The sequence below is a fragment of the Oncorhynchus tshawytscha genome, linkage group LG02, assembly GCF_018296145.1.
Source record: "Oncorhynchus tshawytscha isolate Ot180627B linkage group LG02, Otsh_v2.0, whole genome shotgun sequence".
Taxonomy (NCBI): domain Eukaryota; kingdom Metazoa; phylum Chordata; class Actinopteri; order Salmoniformes; family Salmonidae; genus Oncorhynchus; species Oncorhynchus tshawytscha.
In genome coordinates this window covers 69,654,876-69,671,605 of record NC_056430.1, presented here as the reverse complement: position 1 = coordinate 69,671,605, position 16,730 = coordinate 69,654,876, and the positions used below count along the sequence as shown (strand labels likewise).

The 16,730-nt window shown below is 41.8% G+C and overlaps 1 protein-coding gene and 1 long non-coding RNA gene across 3 annotated transcripts in view; one reads left to right on the top strand and one right to left on the bottom strand.

Moving 5' to 3' along the window:
- Nucleotides 1-3,537: 3,537 nt before the first annotated feature.
- Nucleotides 3,538-4,751, bottom strand: LOC112263988. The gene is made up of 2 exons (XR_002955573.1): nucleotides 4,541-4,751; nucleotides 3,538-4,222 (listed from the first exon to the last, which is right to left on the bottom strand). It is a non-coding gene; the product is annotated as an uncharacterized LOC112263988 (long non-coding RNA).
- Nucleotides 4,752-14,479: 9,728 nt separating this feature from the next.
- The window catches only part of LOC112235238 (collagen alpha-1(XVII) chain-like), a 29,509-nt gene continuing 27,258 nt past the window's right edge, over nucleotides 14,480-16,730 (top strand). For both annotated transcript variants that reach the window (XM_024403655.2, XM_024403653.2), the window contains exon 1: nucleotides 14,480-14,682. The gene's annotated coding sequence lies outside the window, so the exon portion shown is untranslated. The remainder of the gene's footprint in view (nucleotides 14,683-16,730) is intronic.

Here is a 16,730-nt window from a genome sequence, read left to right as displayed (position 1 = left end):
GAAAGATTTTATATGGAGGAATGGTCAAAGATCCCGACCAAAGTGTTCTCCAATATCATAAAACATTTACATTTAAAAAATATATATATTTCACCTTTATTTAACCAGGTAGGCCAGTTGAGAACAAGTTCTCATTTACATCTGCGACATGGCCAAGATAAAACAAAGCAATGCGACAAAAACAACAACGCAGAGTTACACATGAGATAAACAAACGTACAGTCAATAACACAATAGAAAAATCTATGTCCACTGTGTGCAAATGTAGTAAAGTTAGGGAGGTAAGGCAATAAATAGACCATAGTGGCGAAATAATTACAATTAGCAATTAAACACTGGAGTCAAAGATGTGCAGATGATGATGTGCAAGTAGAGATACAGCAGTGCAAAAGAGCAACAACAAAAAATAACAATATGGGGATGATGTAGTTGGGTGGGCTATTTACAGATGGGCTGTGTACAGGTACAGTGATTGGTAAGCTGCTCTGACAACTGATGCTTAAAGTTAGTGAGGGAGATATAAGCCTCCAGCTTCAGTGATTTTTGCAATTTGTTCCAGTCATTGGCAGCAGAGAACTGGAAGGAAAGGCAGCCAAAGAAGGTGTTGGCTTTGGGGATGACCAGTGAACTATATCTGCTGGAGCGCGTGCTACGAGTGGGTGTTGCTATGGTGACCAGTGAGCTGAGGTAAGGCGGGGCTTTACCTAGCAAAGACTTATAGATGACCTGGAGCCAGTGGGTTTGGTGACAAATATGAAGCGAGGGCCAGCCAACGAGAGCATGCAGGTCGCAGTGGTGGGTAGTACAGTTGAAGTTGGAAGTTTACATATACCTTAGCAAAATACATTTAAACTCAGTTTTTCACAATTCCTGACATTTAATCCTAGTAAATATTCCCTGTCTTAGGTAAATTAGGATCACCACTTTATTTTAAGAATGTGAAATGTCAGAATAATAGTAGAGAGAATGATTGACTTCAGATTTGATTTCTTTCATCACATTCCCTGTGGGTCAGAAGTTTACATCCACTCAATTAGTATTTCGTAGCATTGCCTTTAAATTGTTTAACTTGGGTCAAACATTTCAGGTAGCCTTCCACAAGCTTCCTACAATAAATTGGGTGAATTTTGGCCCATTCCTCCTGACAGAGCTGGTGTAACTGAGTCAGGTTTGTAGGCTTGTAGGCCTTATGGCCAAACAGTTCTATTTTTGTTTCATCAGACCAGAGGACATTTCTACAAAAAGTACAATCTTTGTCCCCATGTGCACTTGCACACCGTAGTCTGGCTTTTTTTATGGCGGTTTTGGAGCAGTGGCTTCTTCCTTGTTGAGCAGCATTTCAGGTTATTTAGATATAGGACTCATTTTACTGTGGATATAGATACTTTAGTACCCGTTTCCACCAGCATCTTCACACGGTCCTTTGCTGTTGTTCTGGAATTAATTTGCACATTTTGCACCAAAAGACGTTCATCTCTAGGAGACAGAACGCGTCTCCTTCCTGAGCGGTATGACAGCTGCATGGTCCCATGGTGTTTATACTTGCGCACTATTGTTTGTACAGATGAACGTGGTACCTTCAAGCGTTTGGAAATTGTTCCCAAGGATGAACCAGACTTGTGGAGGTCTACAATTTTTTGTCTGAGATCTTGGCTGATTTCTTTTGATTTTCCCATGATGTCAAGCAGAGGCACTGAGTTTGAAGGTAGGCCTTGAAATTCATCCACAGGTACACCTCCAATTGACTCAAATGATGTCAATTAGCCTACCAGAAGCTTTTAAAGCCATGACATCATTTTCTGGAATTTTCCAAGCTGTTTAAAGGCACAGTCACCTTAGTGTATGTAAACCTCCGACCCACTGGAATTGTGATACAGTGAATTATAAGTGAAATAATATGTCTGTAAACAATTGTTGGAAAAATTACTTGTGTCATGCACAAAGTAGATGTCCTACGGATGGCACCAAACGGATGGCACTGTGATAGACTACATCCAATTTGCTGAGTAGAGTTGTGGAGGCTATTTTGTCAATTACATCGCCGAAGTCAAGGATCGGTAGGATAGTCAGTTTTACGAGGGTATGTTTGGCAGCATGAGTGAAGGAGGCTTTGTTGCGAAATAGGAAGCTGACTCTAGATTTAATTTTGGATTTGAGATGCTTAATGTGAGTCTGAAAGGAGAGTCTACAGTCTAACCAGACACCTAGGTATTTGAAGTAGTCCACATATTCTAAGTCAGAACTATCCAGAGTTGGCTCAGTGTCATTATCCTCACAAGGAGATGGTGCTGGAGTATTGAAAACATGGGAGACATGAATTTCAACCCTTATCTTAAATATATATATATATATTTACTTGTTAAAATGTCTTTCTCTGAGCAATTGTATTAGCATAAAATATTAGAATTGAAATTTGTTTGGGAGCATAAAATATTGTAGCTCAATATTTGTATTATTTAGTTTATACAGTCCTTTTTGTTCATCTTTATCAAGGGTGTCAATCATTTTGGACCTGACTGTACGTGGATAAAAACACATTTTTATTAACCAGCCTTTACGTTACTCTTGGTGGTAGGGCTCAAGAAGCATCTGCTTTATCCAGTGCTTCATTTGTAAATCAGGAGGCGCTGGAACACAAAGCGAGCGCTAGTGCAGGGTGACCTGGGGGGGATCTGAGGCACCGTTGTGGTGATCCTGACGGCTAGATGGAGTTCAACTATGGACAGAATTAACTTTACGTAGCAGGTAAGAACTAACGCAGCAGGCAAGGAGAACTAACGCAGCAGGCAAGGAGAACTAACGCAGCAGGTAAGGAGAACTAAACACAGCAGGTAAGGAGAACTAACGCAGCAGGCAAGGAGAACTAACGCAGCAGGTAAGGAGAACTAACGCAGCAGGTAAGGAGAACTAAACACAGCAGGTAAGGAGAACTAACGCAGCAGGCAAGGAGAACTAACGCAGCAGGTAAGGAGAACTAACGCAGCAGGTAAGGAGAACTAAACACAGCAGGTAAGGAGAACTAACGCAGGCAGGAGAACTAACGCAGGAGAACTAAACACAGCAGGTAAGCAGAACTAACGAGCAGGTAAGGAGAACTAACGCAGCAGGTAAGGAGAACTAAACACAGCAGGTAAGGAGAACTAACGCAGCAGGCAAGGAGAACTAACGCAGCAGGTAAGGAGAACTAACGCAGCAGGTAAGGAGAACTAAACACAGCAGGTAAGAAGAACTAACGCAGCAGGCAAGGAGAACTAACGCAGCAGGTAAGGAGAACTAACGCAGTAGGATAGGAGGCATTTTTTTAAATCAACTTTCACTACCCTCCAAGAATTGTTGAATTCCCTCTTCATATCATGAACATTTTCAACTGTAAAATATTTTACTGCTAACAGTTGTCCCCAATTAAAAAGTGGCGAGTGGTACTGGTACTTCCCCAATTGTATCATCCAGACACAATCCAGACACAGGCTAATGTGTAGTGTGTCCTCAGATAAATGGATATTACATTACTGTGATCAACACAGACAACAGCAAACATTGAATTGGCAGTTGCACTTAATCTACAAACTAAGTTTATTTGACAGAATTTTTATTGATTTAATCTTGAAGTGCTGAAAATTATGCATGATATAGGCCAGCTTGTCAGACACACTGCTAGTTGGATAAAGGTTATGGTCCTATTTCAGATTTTTGCAACAAAAATCTGATTGGACTGAATGTAATACAGCAGCAATGCACAGGACAGGTTATCACTGCCATATCTAGAAGTTCAACAGCCAGATGTTGTCCTCACTTTGCATTGAGAACGTGTGCAGTGTAGGTAGAGAGGGTTTCAAGGCTTGCAGGGGGGTTCTCGAACAGAGGGATACTGTGGTATTTCAGTTCATTGTACAAGTGACAAATATTTCAGTCAGTGTATTTTACACAGATATATATTCAATGTACAATTTACAGTGTTAATTCCTAAGTATTTTGCTACACACATCTCAAATGTGGTAGCCTAGGCAGGCAATGGCAGCAGTTTATGTCAATTTTCACCATTACTTTGTATTGTCTTGGCTGTCAGCCGATGCAGAGTCCCGACTGAGCGAGCTGACAAAATTGTAGATTCTTGTAGAATAAGGAACAAAGTTTTCCTTGTATACGATGGTGGTTTTCATGTGTGGACTTTGGATAGTCACTTCTCTAGGATTTGGAGGTTGTTCCTCCTTCTCTTCTTTGACTGCAGGGTGATAAGATGAACACATTATTTACTAAACATACAATTTTGTAATTTAATAAAAGGTACATTTGTGCTGAATTATGATACAAGTCTAGCTTGAGTTTATCAACAATTGCAAGGTCAAGGAAATTCCATAGTCAAACTTTGGAAGCACTTCCATTAGAAATCATTGGCAGCTTGTTCAATAACAGTCCGTAATATAATGTGATCTGTAGCTATGGTATTGATATTTAGATAAATAGCTACCTAGACAAACTGTGACTGCTAGCAAGTTAGTTAGCCAACGTTAGCTGAGCTGCTGTGAAGCGAGTAGCCTACCTGACTTTTCTTCATTGCGCCCCGTGTACTGATAATATCCGTATGTGCCAAGCATTGTCCATATACCGAAAGCATACAGCATAGACACCCGTACATTCCACTTTACTACATCTTTGATCTGCATGTTTTCAATTTTTTTTGCGCTTGACTGTACATGTATCGTAAATCACAAGGACGCGGCCATGTTGGATTAATCCGGTGGAAAAAACGAGTTGGACGATAACTTCCGGGGTAAAATAAATAAACAGATAACATAAATAAAGAATGGAAATGTAAAACAGTAACTTAAATTAATAATATAATTACATAGGCATTTTGATATTATGGCGCAACTGATTAATACATTATAATAGCCATGTAATTAATGGAAAATGAAACTTATTAGATGTGTATTCAACTCCATTATTTGTCATCCTATAACTAATTAGCAGAGAATCCTGTTGCCCAAAAATCCACTAACTGATAGTGGTGTAAATTGTACACAATTGTCATACTTGAGTAAAAGTAAAGATACCTTAATAGAAATTAACTCAAATAAAAGTGAAAGACACTAAGTAAAAGTCTAAAAATATTTGGTTTTAAATATATGTAAGTATCAAAAGTAAATGTATGTGGACACCTGGTCATCGAACATCTCATTCCAAAATCATGGGCATTAATATGGAGTTTGTCCCCCTTTGCTGCTATAACAGCCTCCTCTCTTCTGGGAAGGCTTTCCAAGAGATTTTGGAACATTGCTGTGGAGATTTGCTTCCATTCAGTCGCAAGAACATTAATGAGGTCAGGCACTGATGTTGGGCTATTAGGCCTGGCTCGCAGTCAGCGTTCCAATTCATCCCAAAGGTGTTCAATGGGGTTGAGGTCAGGGCTCTGTGCAGGCCAGTCAAGTTCTTCCACACTGATCTCGACAAATCATTTCTGTATGGGACTCGCTTTGTGCACGGTGGCATTGTCATGCTGAAACAAGAAAGGGTCTTCCCCAAACTGTTGCCGCAAAGTTGGAAGCACAGAATCATATAGAATGTAATTGTATGCTGTAGCATTAACATTTCCCTTCACTGGGGGGGCCTAGCCCAAACCATGAAAAACAGCCAAGACCATTTTTCCTCCTTCCCCAAACTTTACAGTTGGCAGTATACATTGGGGCAGGTAGCGATCTCCTGGCATCCGCCAAACCAATATTTGTCCGTTGGACTGCCAGATGAAGAAGCGTGATTTAGAGAACGTGTTTCTACTGCTCAGGAATCCAATGGCGGTGAGCTATACACCACTCCAGCCAACACTTGGCATTGTGCATAGTGATCTTAGGCTTGTGTGCGGCTGCTCGGCCATGGCAACCCATTTCATGAAGCTCCCAACAAACAGTTCTTGTGCTGACATTTGGGACTCCCGGGAGGCGCAGCAGTCTAAGGCGCTGCATCTCAGTGCTAGAGGCATCACTACAGACACCCTGGTTCGAATCCAGGCTGTATCACAACTGGCTGGGATTGGGAGTCCCATAGGGTGGCGCACAATTGGCCCAGTGTCGTCCGTGTTTGGCCGGGGTAGGCTGTCATTGTAAATAAGAATTTGTTCTTAACTGACATGCCTAGTTAAATTTAAAAAATCCAAAGGGAGTTTGGAACTTGGTAGTGAGTGTTGCAACTGAGGACAGACAATTTTTACAAGCTAGGTGCTTCAGCACTCGGGGGTCCTGTGTTGTGAACTTGTGTGGCCTACCACACTTTGTGGCTGAGCCATTGTTGCTCCTAGACGTTTCCACTTCACAATAACAGCACAGTTGACCGGGGCAGCTCTAGCAGGGCAGAAATTTGATGAGCTGACTTGTTGGAGCGGTGGCATCCTATGACCGTGCCACGTTGAAAGTCACTGAGCTCTTCAGTAAGGCCATTCTCTGCCAATGTTTGTCTACAGAGATTGAATGGCTGTGTGCTCGATTTGATACACTTGTCAGCAACGAGTGTGGCTGAAATAGCCACTCATTTGTGTCCACACACATTTGTATACATAGTGTATATAGCCTTCTGTAATCATTGCATCTAAATGGTCTCTATCCTGTGAGTCCTCATGTGTACTTCAAACATACAGTATTTCACAGACTGCAATGATATTTATTGTCCCCTGTATGGGACCTCATGTGTGTCTTTGATATCCAATTGGATTGAAGCCTGTGCCACAATCAGGGCAAAAATATGTTTTCTCCACTGTCTGAATTTGTTTGATATTTTTTCAGAATCCTTTGCACTAAGAACAGTTTTTGGAAGAAAGGGTTCTTTGATGATTACTTGGAAGGCAAGAAGGGTTCTTTGGAAGACAAGAAGGGTTCTACATAGTGTTCATCACTTAATAAATAGGCCTAGTGAGAAGTTCAAATGATACATTTACTTAATTGTAGATTATATTATTATGAATTATGAATACTTTCTATTGTTAATGCAACTGATTCATATGTTATTATGTTCATGCAATTTTGCATCACTATTGTAGGAGGTATAAAGTTGCATAAAAGCAGCTATGTGATTGTTGATTGAAAAATGTATCGTACTCAATGTTTTATTACTCTTACTGGAAGAAAGATAGAGAGAATGAAAGCTCCACCAAAACTCCTTCCCTAACACGTCCCGGAATGGATCCCACTCTGCCAAATGACTAAAATGTCAAAATTGCAATAAACAGGGTCAGGTCGTAAGTGAGTCATATGTACCTCTGTCAACCTCATGAGATTTATACCCTTCAGAATTCCATCACATGAATGAAATACCATGCAAGCCTCAGCATCACAAGTCGAAACCCCCTGGCATATTCCTTGTAATTTCCCCATTTGATATAGTCTCTTCGTTTTTGCAGAAATATGTCCCAAAACTGTGGTTTAGTAGCACAGACTTACAGTACCAGTCAAAAGTTTGGACAAACTTACTCATTCAAGGGTTCTTCTTTATTTATACTATTTTCTACGTTGTAGAATAATAGTGAAGACATCATAACTATGAAATAATACACATGGAATCATGTAGTAACCAAAAAAGTGTTAAACAAATTAAAATATATTTTATATTTGACATTCATCAAAGTAGCCACCCTTTGCCCTTAGTAAAGATAAAGAAAAACCCTTGAATGAGCAACTGTGTCCAAACGTTTGACTGGTACTGTATACACTGAGTGTACAAAACATTAGGAACACCTGCTCTTTCCATGACATAGACTGACCAGTTGAACTGAGGTGAAAGCTATGATTCCTTATTGATGTCACTTGTTAAATCCCCTTCAATCAGTGTAGGTGAAGGGGATGAGACAGCTTAAAGAAGGATTTTAAAGACTTGAGACAATTAAGACGTGGATTGTTTTTGTGTGCCTTTCAGAGAGTGAATGGGCAAGACAAAATATTTAAGTGCCTTTGAATGGGGTATGGTAGTAGGTGCCAGGCTCACCTGTTTGTGCCAAGAACTGCAACGCTGCTGGGTTTTTCTATCTCATCAGTTTCTTGTGTGTATGAATAATGGTCCACTACCCAAGGACATCAAGCCAACTTGACACAACTGTGGGAGGCATTGGAGTCAACATGGGCCGGCATTCATGTGGAACACTTTCAACACCTTGTAGAGTTCATGCTCTGACAAATTTAGTCTGTTCTGAGGGAAATGGGTGCCACTCAATGTTAGGAAGGTGTTCCTAATGTTTTGTACACTCAGTGTAGTTAGGTTAGTAGAGATAGGCCTATCTGCTCCTCAGAGACATGTAATAAGGTTGTAACATTTAGGCTAATCTCACAATGACTACATGGTAAGATACTAGGGGACCTCACAGGTAAGCTGCCTGCTGCTGCTCACTGACACAACTGTAAATCCCTATCTGTGGTGCATTGTGGTTTTCAGGACCTTGTACTCAATTTGTTACAAGGTGTGACTCAACCAGTCAGTCTTATCTTGAGGCACTGAGAGAACAAAAACGGACTAAGACTAAGCGTTGCTTCAGTCTGTAACTACCGAGGCCTAATCTGAAAACACATATTTATCTTGTAAATGGTAAAAGACGCTTTATATAAATAAAATAAATAAAAAGATATAGCCAAATTAATGCTATAGGACTTAGGGCACTGTACAGGACAGGTGTTCAGTGGGACCTAGTTTCAACATCACCCAGAGGCCAAATGACTAACCATAGTGCATTGTGGGAGGAGATTCATGGCAGTCATACTAAGGCATATAGTCCTAAGGCATATAGTATTCGACGCTATTCAAATCCGTGATTCATCAAAGAAGTCATCAGAATATCTAACCCTTTACGTTACCTTCATACATACACAATCAGTTACATACTGAATAGCTTGGATTGAACCACAAAGTACATGAAAAATGTTTTGTGAAAATAATTTCCTTCTCGCAGGACTAACTATTATATTCTACTGTTTTTTTTTTTTTTAATGTAAGGATTACAAGTACAATGAGGACCTAGCACGAAGCTGCATGCATTTCTTAAGATACACGCAACATGTAGGTACAATATGTAGTATCTCTCACTCTTTTCCCAAACATTGTTTACAACCACATGTCTTCAGAAGCAACCAGAGGAACATAGTTTCTGTCTTGTCTATGCCAAGAGAGAGTCATATGTGATTCATAGGCTACAACCCACTGTTTGTTTGTGAAGGAATATCTTTAGACACTGGCATATGCACTAAATCAACATTAGGCATTATTTGACTAATGCCAAAGGATTCATAAGATTACCTAAAGCAATGTCTTTTTCCTGGCTAGAAATGCAGCGTTTGGAGATCACCATTGCCAGCCAAAGTAATACCACTGAGTGATGTTGGCACCTTGTCACCATACTTCACGCAACCTTAGCAGCCCCCAGATTTGCAGAGGGCTTATAACTGTCACCTGCTTAGCACCTCGGTAGTTTTCTTAACAACTAATTACGACTGCCAGAGAGATGATGGGAGACGGTTGAAAACATTGTGGCATGTCTCAGAATTCAAGTACTAAATGTATTTTTCTGTTGGGTAACCTAACCGTTACACCCACTCCCATGTTTAAAGCTAGTATTCAACTACATATCAATACTATTTTTATATTTACATCCCAAATGGCACCCGATTCCCGATATAGTGCACTACGCCTGACCACAACCCTGGTCAAAAGTAGTGAACTGTAGGGAATAGTCTGCCATTTGGGATACAGACAGAGACACTCTTTATCCTCTCTCTATAATGTAATAGCAGCAAGGAGTGGGTTGAAATCCACAGTCCATGCCTGCCTAGACTCGAACGTGCCTGTCTGATTTGTCTTTGCCTTTAGGTTAAGAGTTTGGGATTTTTAATACCGTCACTAATTTCACGCTAGGCCTGGGCTATAAGTTAAGACATAGTAAATCTTCACATTACGGGTGCTGAAGTGACAGCTCTGTTTAGACCAACCAGGCTAACAGGTCAAAACAACTCTGCCAGGCGTCCAACTGTCACGTATACTCCCTCTCTGGCCTCCAGGTCACCAGGCTGCTGATGATTACCTGTCACCATCGTCACGCACACCAGCACTTATTGACACTCACCTGGACTCCATCACCTCTCTGATTACCTGCCCTAGTTATGTCTCCCTTCCCCAGGCGTTATTGTTTCTGTGTCTGTCATGTCGCTGTGCTGTCCGTCTTTCTTGTTTTGTGCATTTTCGTTTATTTACTAAATGTATTCACCCTCTGAACTTGCTTCCTGACTCTCAGCGGACATCGTTACACCAACCTACCAACCAGTTTTTGTTGTTAGAATCAATAAAGAGGAATAACATATAGGTCTAGATAGGATTGCAAAGAATGTAGAAAAAAAGGAAATAAATCTTTTGAGGCCACTGTATATATTTTTATTGTCCAGAGAACTCCATGAGTGTTGAATGATCAAAATGGACGCTTATCTGTCACTAAAGAATTTGACAACCCATTTCACTCAGGACGTCTCACTCAGACTTGTTCAGACAACGACACTGTCTTGTTGAGCGATTTCAACTCCATCAAAAGTACAAAATCTTACACAATTCTTAGAAAGACTTGGCTAAACAACAAATGAGTCTTCTGAGAATCGAACAAATGAGTCTTCTGGGAGTCGAACAAATGAGTCTTCTGAGAATCGAACAAATATGTCTTCTGAGAATAGAACAAATGAGTCTTCTGGGAATCGAACAACTTGAGAGATAAGTGGGTTGCAAAAACAGGGTCGGAGTCAAATCAAATCAAATCAAATTTTATTTGTCAAATTTTATTTGTCACATACACATGGTTAGCAGATGTTAATGCGAGTGTAGCGAAATGCTTGTGCTTCTAGTTCCGACAATGCAGTAATAACGAACAAGTAATCTAACTAACAATTCCAAAAAACTACTGTCTTATACACAGTGTAAGGGGATAAAGAATATGTACATAAGGATATATGAATGAGTGATGGTACAGAGCAGCATAGGCAAGATACAGTAGATGATATCGAGTACAGTATATACATATGAGATGAGTATGTAAACCAAGTGGCATAGTTAAAGTGGCTAGTGATACATGTATTACATAAGGATGCAGTCGATGATATAGAGTACAGTATATACGTATGCATATGAGATGAATAATGTAGGGTAAGTAACATTATATAAGGTAGCATTGTTTAAAGTGGCTAGTGATATATTTACATCATTTCCCATCAATTCCCATTATTAAAGTGGCTGGAGTTGAGTCAGTGTCATTGACAGTGTGTTGGCAGCAGCCACTCAATGTTAGTGGTGGCTGTTTAACAGTCTGATGGCCTTGAGATAGAAGCTGTTTTTCAGACTCTCGGTCCCAGCTTTGATGCACCTGTACTGACCTCGCCTTCTGGATGACAGCGGGGTGAACAGGCAGTGGCTCGGGTGGTTGATGTCCTTGATGATCTTTATGGCCTTCCTGTAGCATCGGGTGGTGTAGGTGTCCTGGAGGGCAGGTAGTTTGCCCCCGGTGATGTGTTGTGCAGACCTCACTACCCTCTGGAGAGCCTTATGATTGAGGGCGGTGCAGTTGCCATACCAGGCGGTGATACAGCCCGCCAGGATGCTCTCGATTGTGCATCTGTAGAAGTTTGTGAGTGCTTTTGGTGACAAGCCGAATTTCTTCAGCCTCCTGAGGTTGAAGAGGCGCTGCTGCGCCTTCTTCACGATGCTGTCTGTGTGAGTGGACCAATTCAGTTTGTGATGTGTATGCCGAGGAACTTAAAACTTGCTACCCTCTCCACTACTGTTCCATCGATGTGGATGGGGGTGTTCCCTCTGCTGTTTCCTGAAGTCCACAACCATCTCCTTAGTTTTGTTGACGTTGAGTGTGAGGTTATTTTCCTGACACCACACTCCGAGGGCCCTCACCTCCTCCCTGTAGGCCGTCTCGTCGTTGTTGGTAATCAAGCCTACCACTGTTGTGTCGTCCGCAAACTTGATGATTGAGTTGGAGGCGTGCGTGGCCACGCAGTCGTGGGTGAACAGGGAGTACAGGAGAGGGCTCAGAACGCACCCTTGTGGGGCCCCAGTGTTGAGGATCAGCGGAGAGGAGATGTTGTTGCCTACCCTCACCACCTGGGGGCGGCCCGTCAGGAAGTCCAGTACCCAGTTGCATAGGGCGGGGTCGAGACCCAGGGTCTCGAGCGTGATGACGAGCTTGGAGGGTACTATGGTGTTGAATGCCGAGCTGTTGTCGATGAACAGCATTCTCGCATAGGTATTCCTCTTGTCCAGATGGGTTAGGGCAGTGTGCAGTGTGGTTGAGATTGCATCGTCTGTGGACCTATTTGGGCGGTAAGCAAATTGGAGTGGGTCTAGGGTGTCAGGTAGGGTGGAGGTGATATGGTCCTTGACTAGTCTCTCAAAGCACTTCATGATAACGGATGTGAGTGCTACGGGCGGTAGTCGTTTAGCTCAGTTACCTTAGCTTTCTTGGGAACAGGAACAATGGTGGCCCTCTTGAAGCATGTGGGAACAGCAGACTGGTATAGGGATTGATTGAATATGTCCGTAAACACACCGGCCAGCTGGTCTGCGCATGCTCTGAGGGCGCGGCTGGGGATGCCGTCTGGGCCTTCAGCCTTGCGAGGGTTAACACGTTTAAATGTCTTACTCACCTCGGCTGCAGTGAAGGAGAGACCGCATGTTTTCGTTGCAGGCCGTGTCAGTGGCACTGTATTGTCCTCAAAGCGGGCAAAAAGTTATTTAGTCTGCCTGGGAGCAAGACATCCTGGTCCGTGACTGGGCTGGATTTCTTCCTGTAGTCCGTGATTGACTGTAGACCCTGCCACATGCCTCTTGTGTCTGAGCCGTTGAATTGAGATTCTACTTTGTCTCTGTACTGGCGCTTAGCTTGTTTGATAGCCTTGCGGAGGGAATAGCTGCACTGTTTGTATTCAGTCATGTTACCAGACACCTTGCCCTGATTAAAAGCAGTGGTTCGCACTTTCAGTTTCACACGAATGCTGCCATCAATCCACGGTTTCTGGTTAGGGAATGTTTTAATCGTTGCTATGGGAACGACATCTTCAACGCACGTTCTAATGAACTCGCACACCGAATCAGCGTATTCGTCAATGTTGTTGTCTGACGCAATACGAAACATCTCCCAGTCCACGTGATGGAAGCAGTCTTGGAGTGTGGAGTCAGCTTGGTCGGACCAGCGTTGGACAGACCTCAGCGTGGGAGCCTCTTGTTTTAGTTTCTGTCTGTAGGCAGGGATCAACAAAATGGAGTCGTGGTCAGCTTTTCTGAAAGGGGGGCGGGGCAGGGCCTTATATGCGTCGCGGAAGTTAGAGTAACAATGATCCAGGGTCTTTCCACCCCTGGTTGCGCAATCGATATCAGACAGCTTTAGCGGTTTAAAACATCATGGAAATGGCTGTATTGACATAAATGTCTTGCTCTCAGACATTTAGGAAACGTTAGGAAAAGACAAATGTAGTTAGGAAAAGACAAATGCCTTTTTGTCAGTAATTCCTGCACAGCCAAAAACAACAGCCTAAACTTCAGGAGAAAAAACATGTGGTTGTGTACATGGTTGTATTAAAATAATTTCACTGTAGAATCTCATATCACTCCAATCTTTAAATATACATTTTCGTCTAATCACTGTAAGATCCGGATGCTTGACGAGGGAAAACAGTGCAAATAGTTCTTGTTTTTCTCAGCTACACTGGATATAAATAGAGGCCATAGTGCATTCCTGGTTCAGGTGGGAGTCTGACACCACGTGGATGTAATACACTTAAACAACAGGCCTCACTGACACTCCTAGATTCAAGCATGCCAACAACCTCATCCGTGCAAATATATCCCCTCAACTGTGTCTTATATTATATTATATTCAGATCCATCATGATTACATGATCGATAGCCTTATGATGAGCGAGGAAGTTATGTACCATTCACTGCCCAACCAAATAAAAAATAAACAAATGGCCATTTGGATACACAGTGTGGAATTTGATGCTACTTTATGATTCCCACGCAACTAAATATAAAACACCCCATCACAGTAGCCTAGGCTTTGCACATGGACTTATGAGTAGACCATGTAATAAAACAGATTTAAAAGAAAGAAGTTATTTTCCTCTCTCCATGTTAACGGTCAGAATTATCTAGGTATGTTTTAATTGTATTTTTCCCCTTTAAGTTCAAAATCAACTGCATAATAGGCCATGCAGTGCAAAATGCAGCAATGTAATATGCTACTTCCTTGCTACAGAAAATGCAAATGTCCCAAATGGACTATAATAGCCTGTCTCTTATTTAGAAAAAAAATATCAATAATTACGCAAATCCATCCATATTTTATCAAATCATTTACAGTATTTCATCCACCCATCTACTTTTCTTTCCCCAGGGCATCCCCCTATCCAAACGCAGAGTCTGTCACCGGCTGAAGTTACAGCACCGTTCCAGCTGTTTTGTTCCAACATGTTGGTACGGTAGAAGCAATGAGTCAGAAAAGACTCATACATAAACGGGCCAGGCACATACAGCGCATGAACACCGCGGGCCGTATCCATAACGCACCTGGAGATACTGCAGAAGAACATAGGATCGCTGGTGCCATCAAATCATTTTCTGTGAAAATAGAGGAGAGAGGAGAGGAAGATCATCTTTGGGAAACCCGCTGAGGTAAGGCATATATTTTTTTTTTTTAATTTTTACAATCCAAATTGATTTACAATTCAAATAGAGGCAGTACTAATCTATCCCCTGTTTATGTCTCACCTGTGTAGACCCAATAAGACATTCCTTACACATTTTGAGGAGGAATGCTAATTTACTGTTTTGGATCACATTCACATGTTCATCCCTCCAAATTCAAGAGCCGATTGCATAATTGTGTTGCTGTCTGCATAGTTAAGCCCTTTGAGATATTATGCCTAATTGTTGCCAAATTATGCCCTCCGGTAATTATGTCTACCCTTAATTATAATTTCCTCATTTAATTGCAATCCCAAATCCAATGTGCCAATTAGGTAGTATTGTATTATATCGCACCATATCAAGACTGTGATGGATTCAGTGCTTAGTATGCAAGTGTTTTTTTCATATACATCAAAGAGGTAAACGGACACATCTGCAGCTGTAAGATGTCCTCCTCTGAACACAATGTGGCTGTGGAAGGGAGAGTGTTGCAAATAGCCTGTAACTGAAGGGGTGATACACAGGTGTGAGACACATGTACACACAGCCTGTGGCAAATGATAGGTCCTTCTCTCAACCTCAACGTCTTCCTCCGCTTTTCTTGAGGGCAAAAGACAAGTAATTGAACTACAGTGCCTTGCGAAAGTATTCGGCCCCTTTGAACTTTGCGACCTTTTGCCACATTTCAGGCTTCAAACATAAAGATATAAAACTGTATTTTTTTGTGAAGAATCACCAACAAGTGGGACACAATCATGAAGTGGAACGACATTGATTGGATATTTCAAACTTTTTTAACAAATCAAAAACTGAAAAATTGGGCGTGCAAAATTATTCAGCCCCTTTACTTTCAGTGCAGCAAACTCTCTCCAGAGGTTCAGTGAGGATCTCTGAATGATCCAATGTTGACCTAAATGACTAATGATGATAAATACAATCCATCTGTGTGTAATCAAGTCTCCGTATAAATGCACCTGCACTGTGATAGTCTCAGAGGTCTGTTAAAAGCGCAGAGAGCATCATGAAGAACAAGGAACACACCAGGCAGGTCCGAGATACTATTGTGAAGAAGTTTAAAGCCGGATTTGGATACAAAAAGATTTCCCAAGCTTTAAACATCCCAAGGAGCACTGTGCAAGCGATAATATTGAAATGGAAGGAGTATCAGACCACTGCAAATCTACCAAGACCTGGCCGTCCCTCTAAACTTTCAGCTCATACAAGGAGAAGACTGATCAGAGATGCAGTCAAGAGGCCCATGATCACTCTGGATGAACTGCAGAGATCTACAACTGAGGTGGGAGACTCTGTCCATAGGACAACAATCAGTCGTATATTGCACAAATCTGGCCTTTATGCAAGAGTGGCAAGAAGAAAGCCATTTCTTAAAGATATCCATAAAAAGTGTCTTTTAAAGTTTGCCACAAGCCACCTGGGAGACACACCAAACATGTGGAAGAAGGTGCTCTGGTCAGATGAAACCAAAATTGAACTTTTTGGCAACAATGCAAAACGTTATGTTTGGCGTAAAAGCAACACAGCTCATCACCCTGAACACCCCATCCCCACTGTCAAACATGGTGGTGGCAGTATCATGGTTTGGGCCTGCTTTTCTTCAGCAGGGCCAGGGAAGATGGTTAAAATTGATGGGAAGATGGATGGAGCCAAATACAGGACCATTCTGGAAGAAAACCTGATGGAGTCTGCAAAAGACCTGAGACTGGGACGGAGATTTGTCTTCCAACAAGACAATGATCCAAAACATAAAGCAAAATCTACAATGGAATGGTTCAAAAATAAACATATCCAGGTGTTAGAATGGCCAAGTCAAAGTCCAGACCTGAATCCAATCGAGAATCTGTGGAAAGAACTGAAAACTGCTGTTCACAAATGCTCTCCATCCAATCTCACTGAGCTCGAGCTGTTTTGCAAGGAGGAATGGGAAAAAATTTCAGTCTCTCGATGTGCAAAACTGATAGAGACATACCCCAAGCGACTTACAGCTGTAATCGCAGCAAAAGGTGGCGCTACAA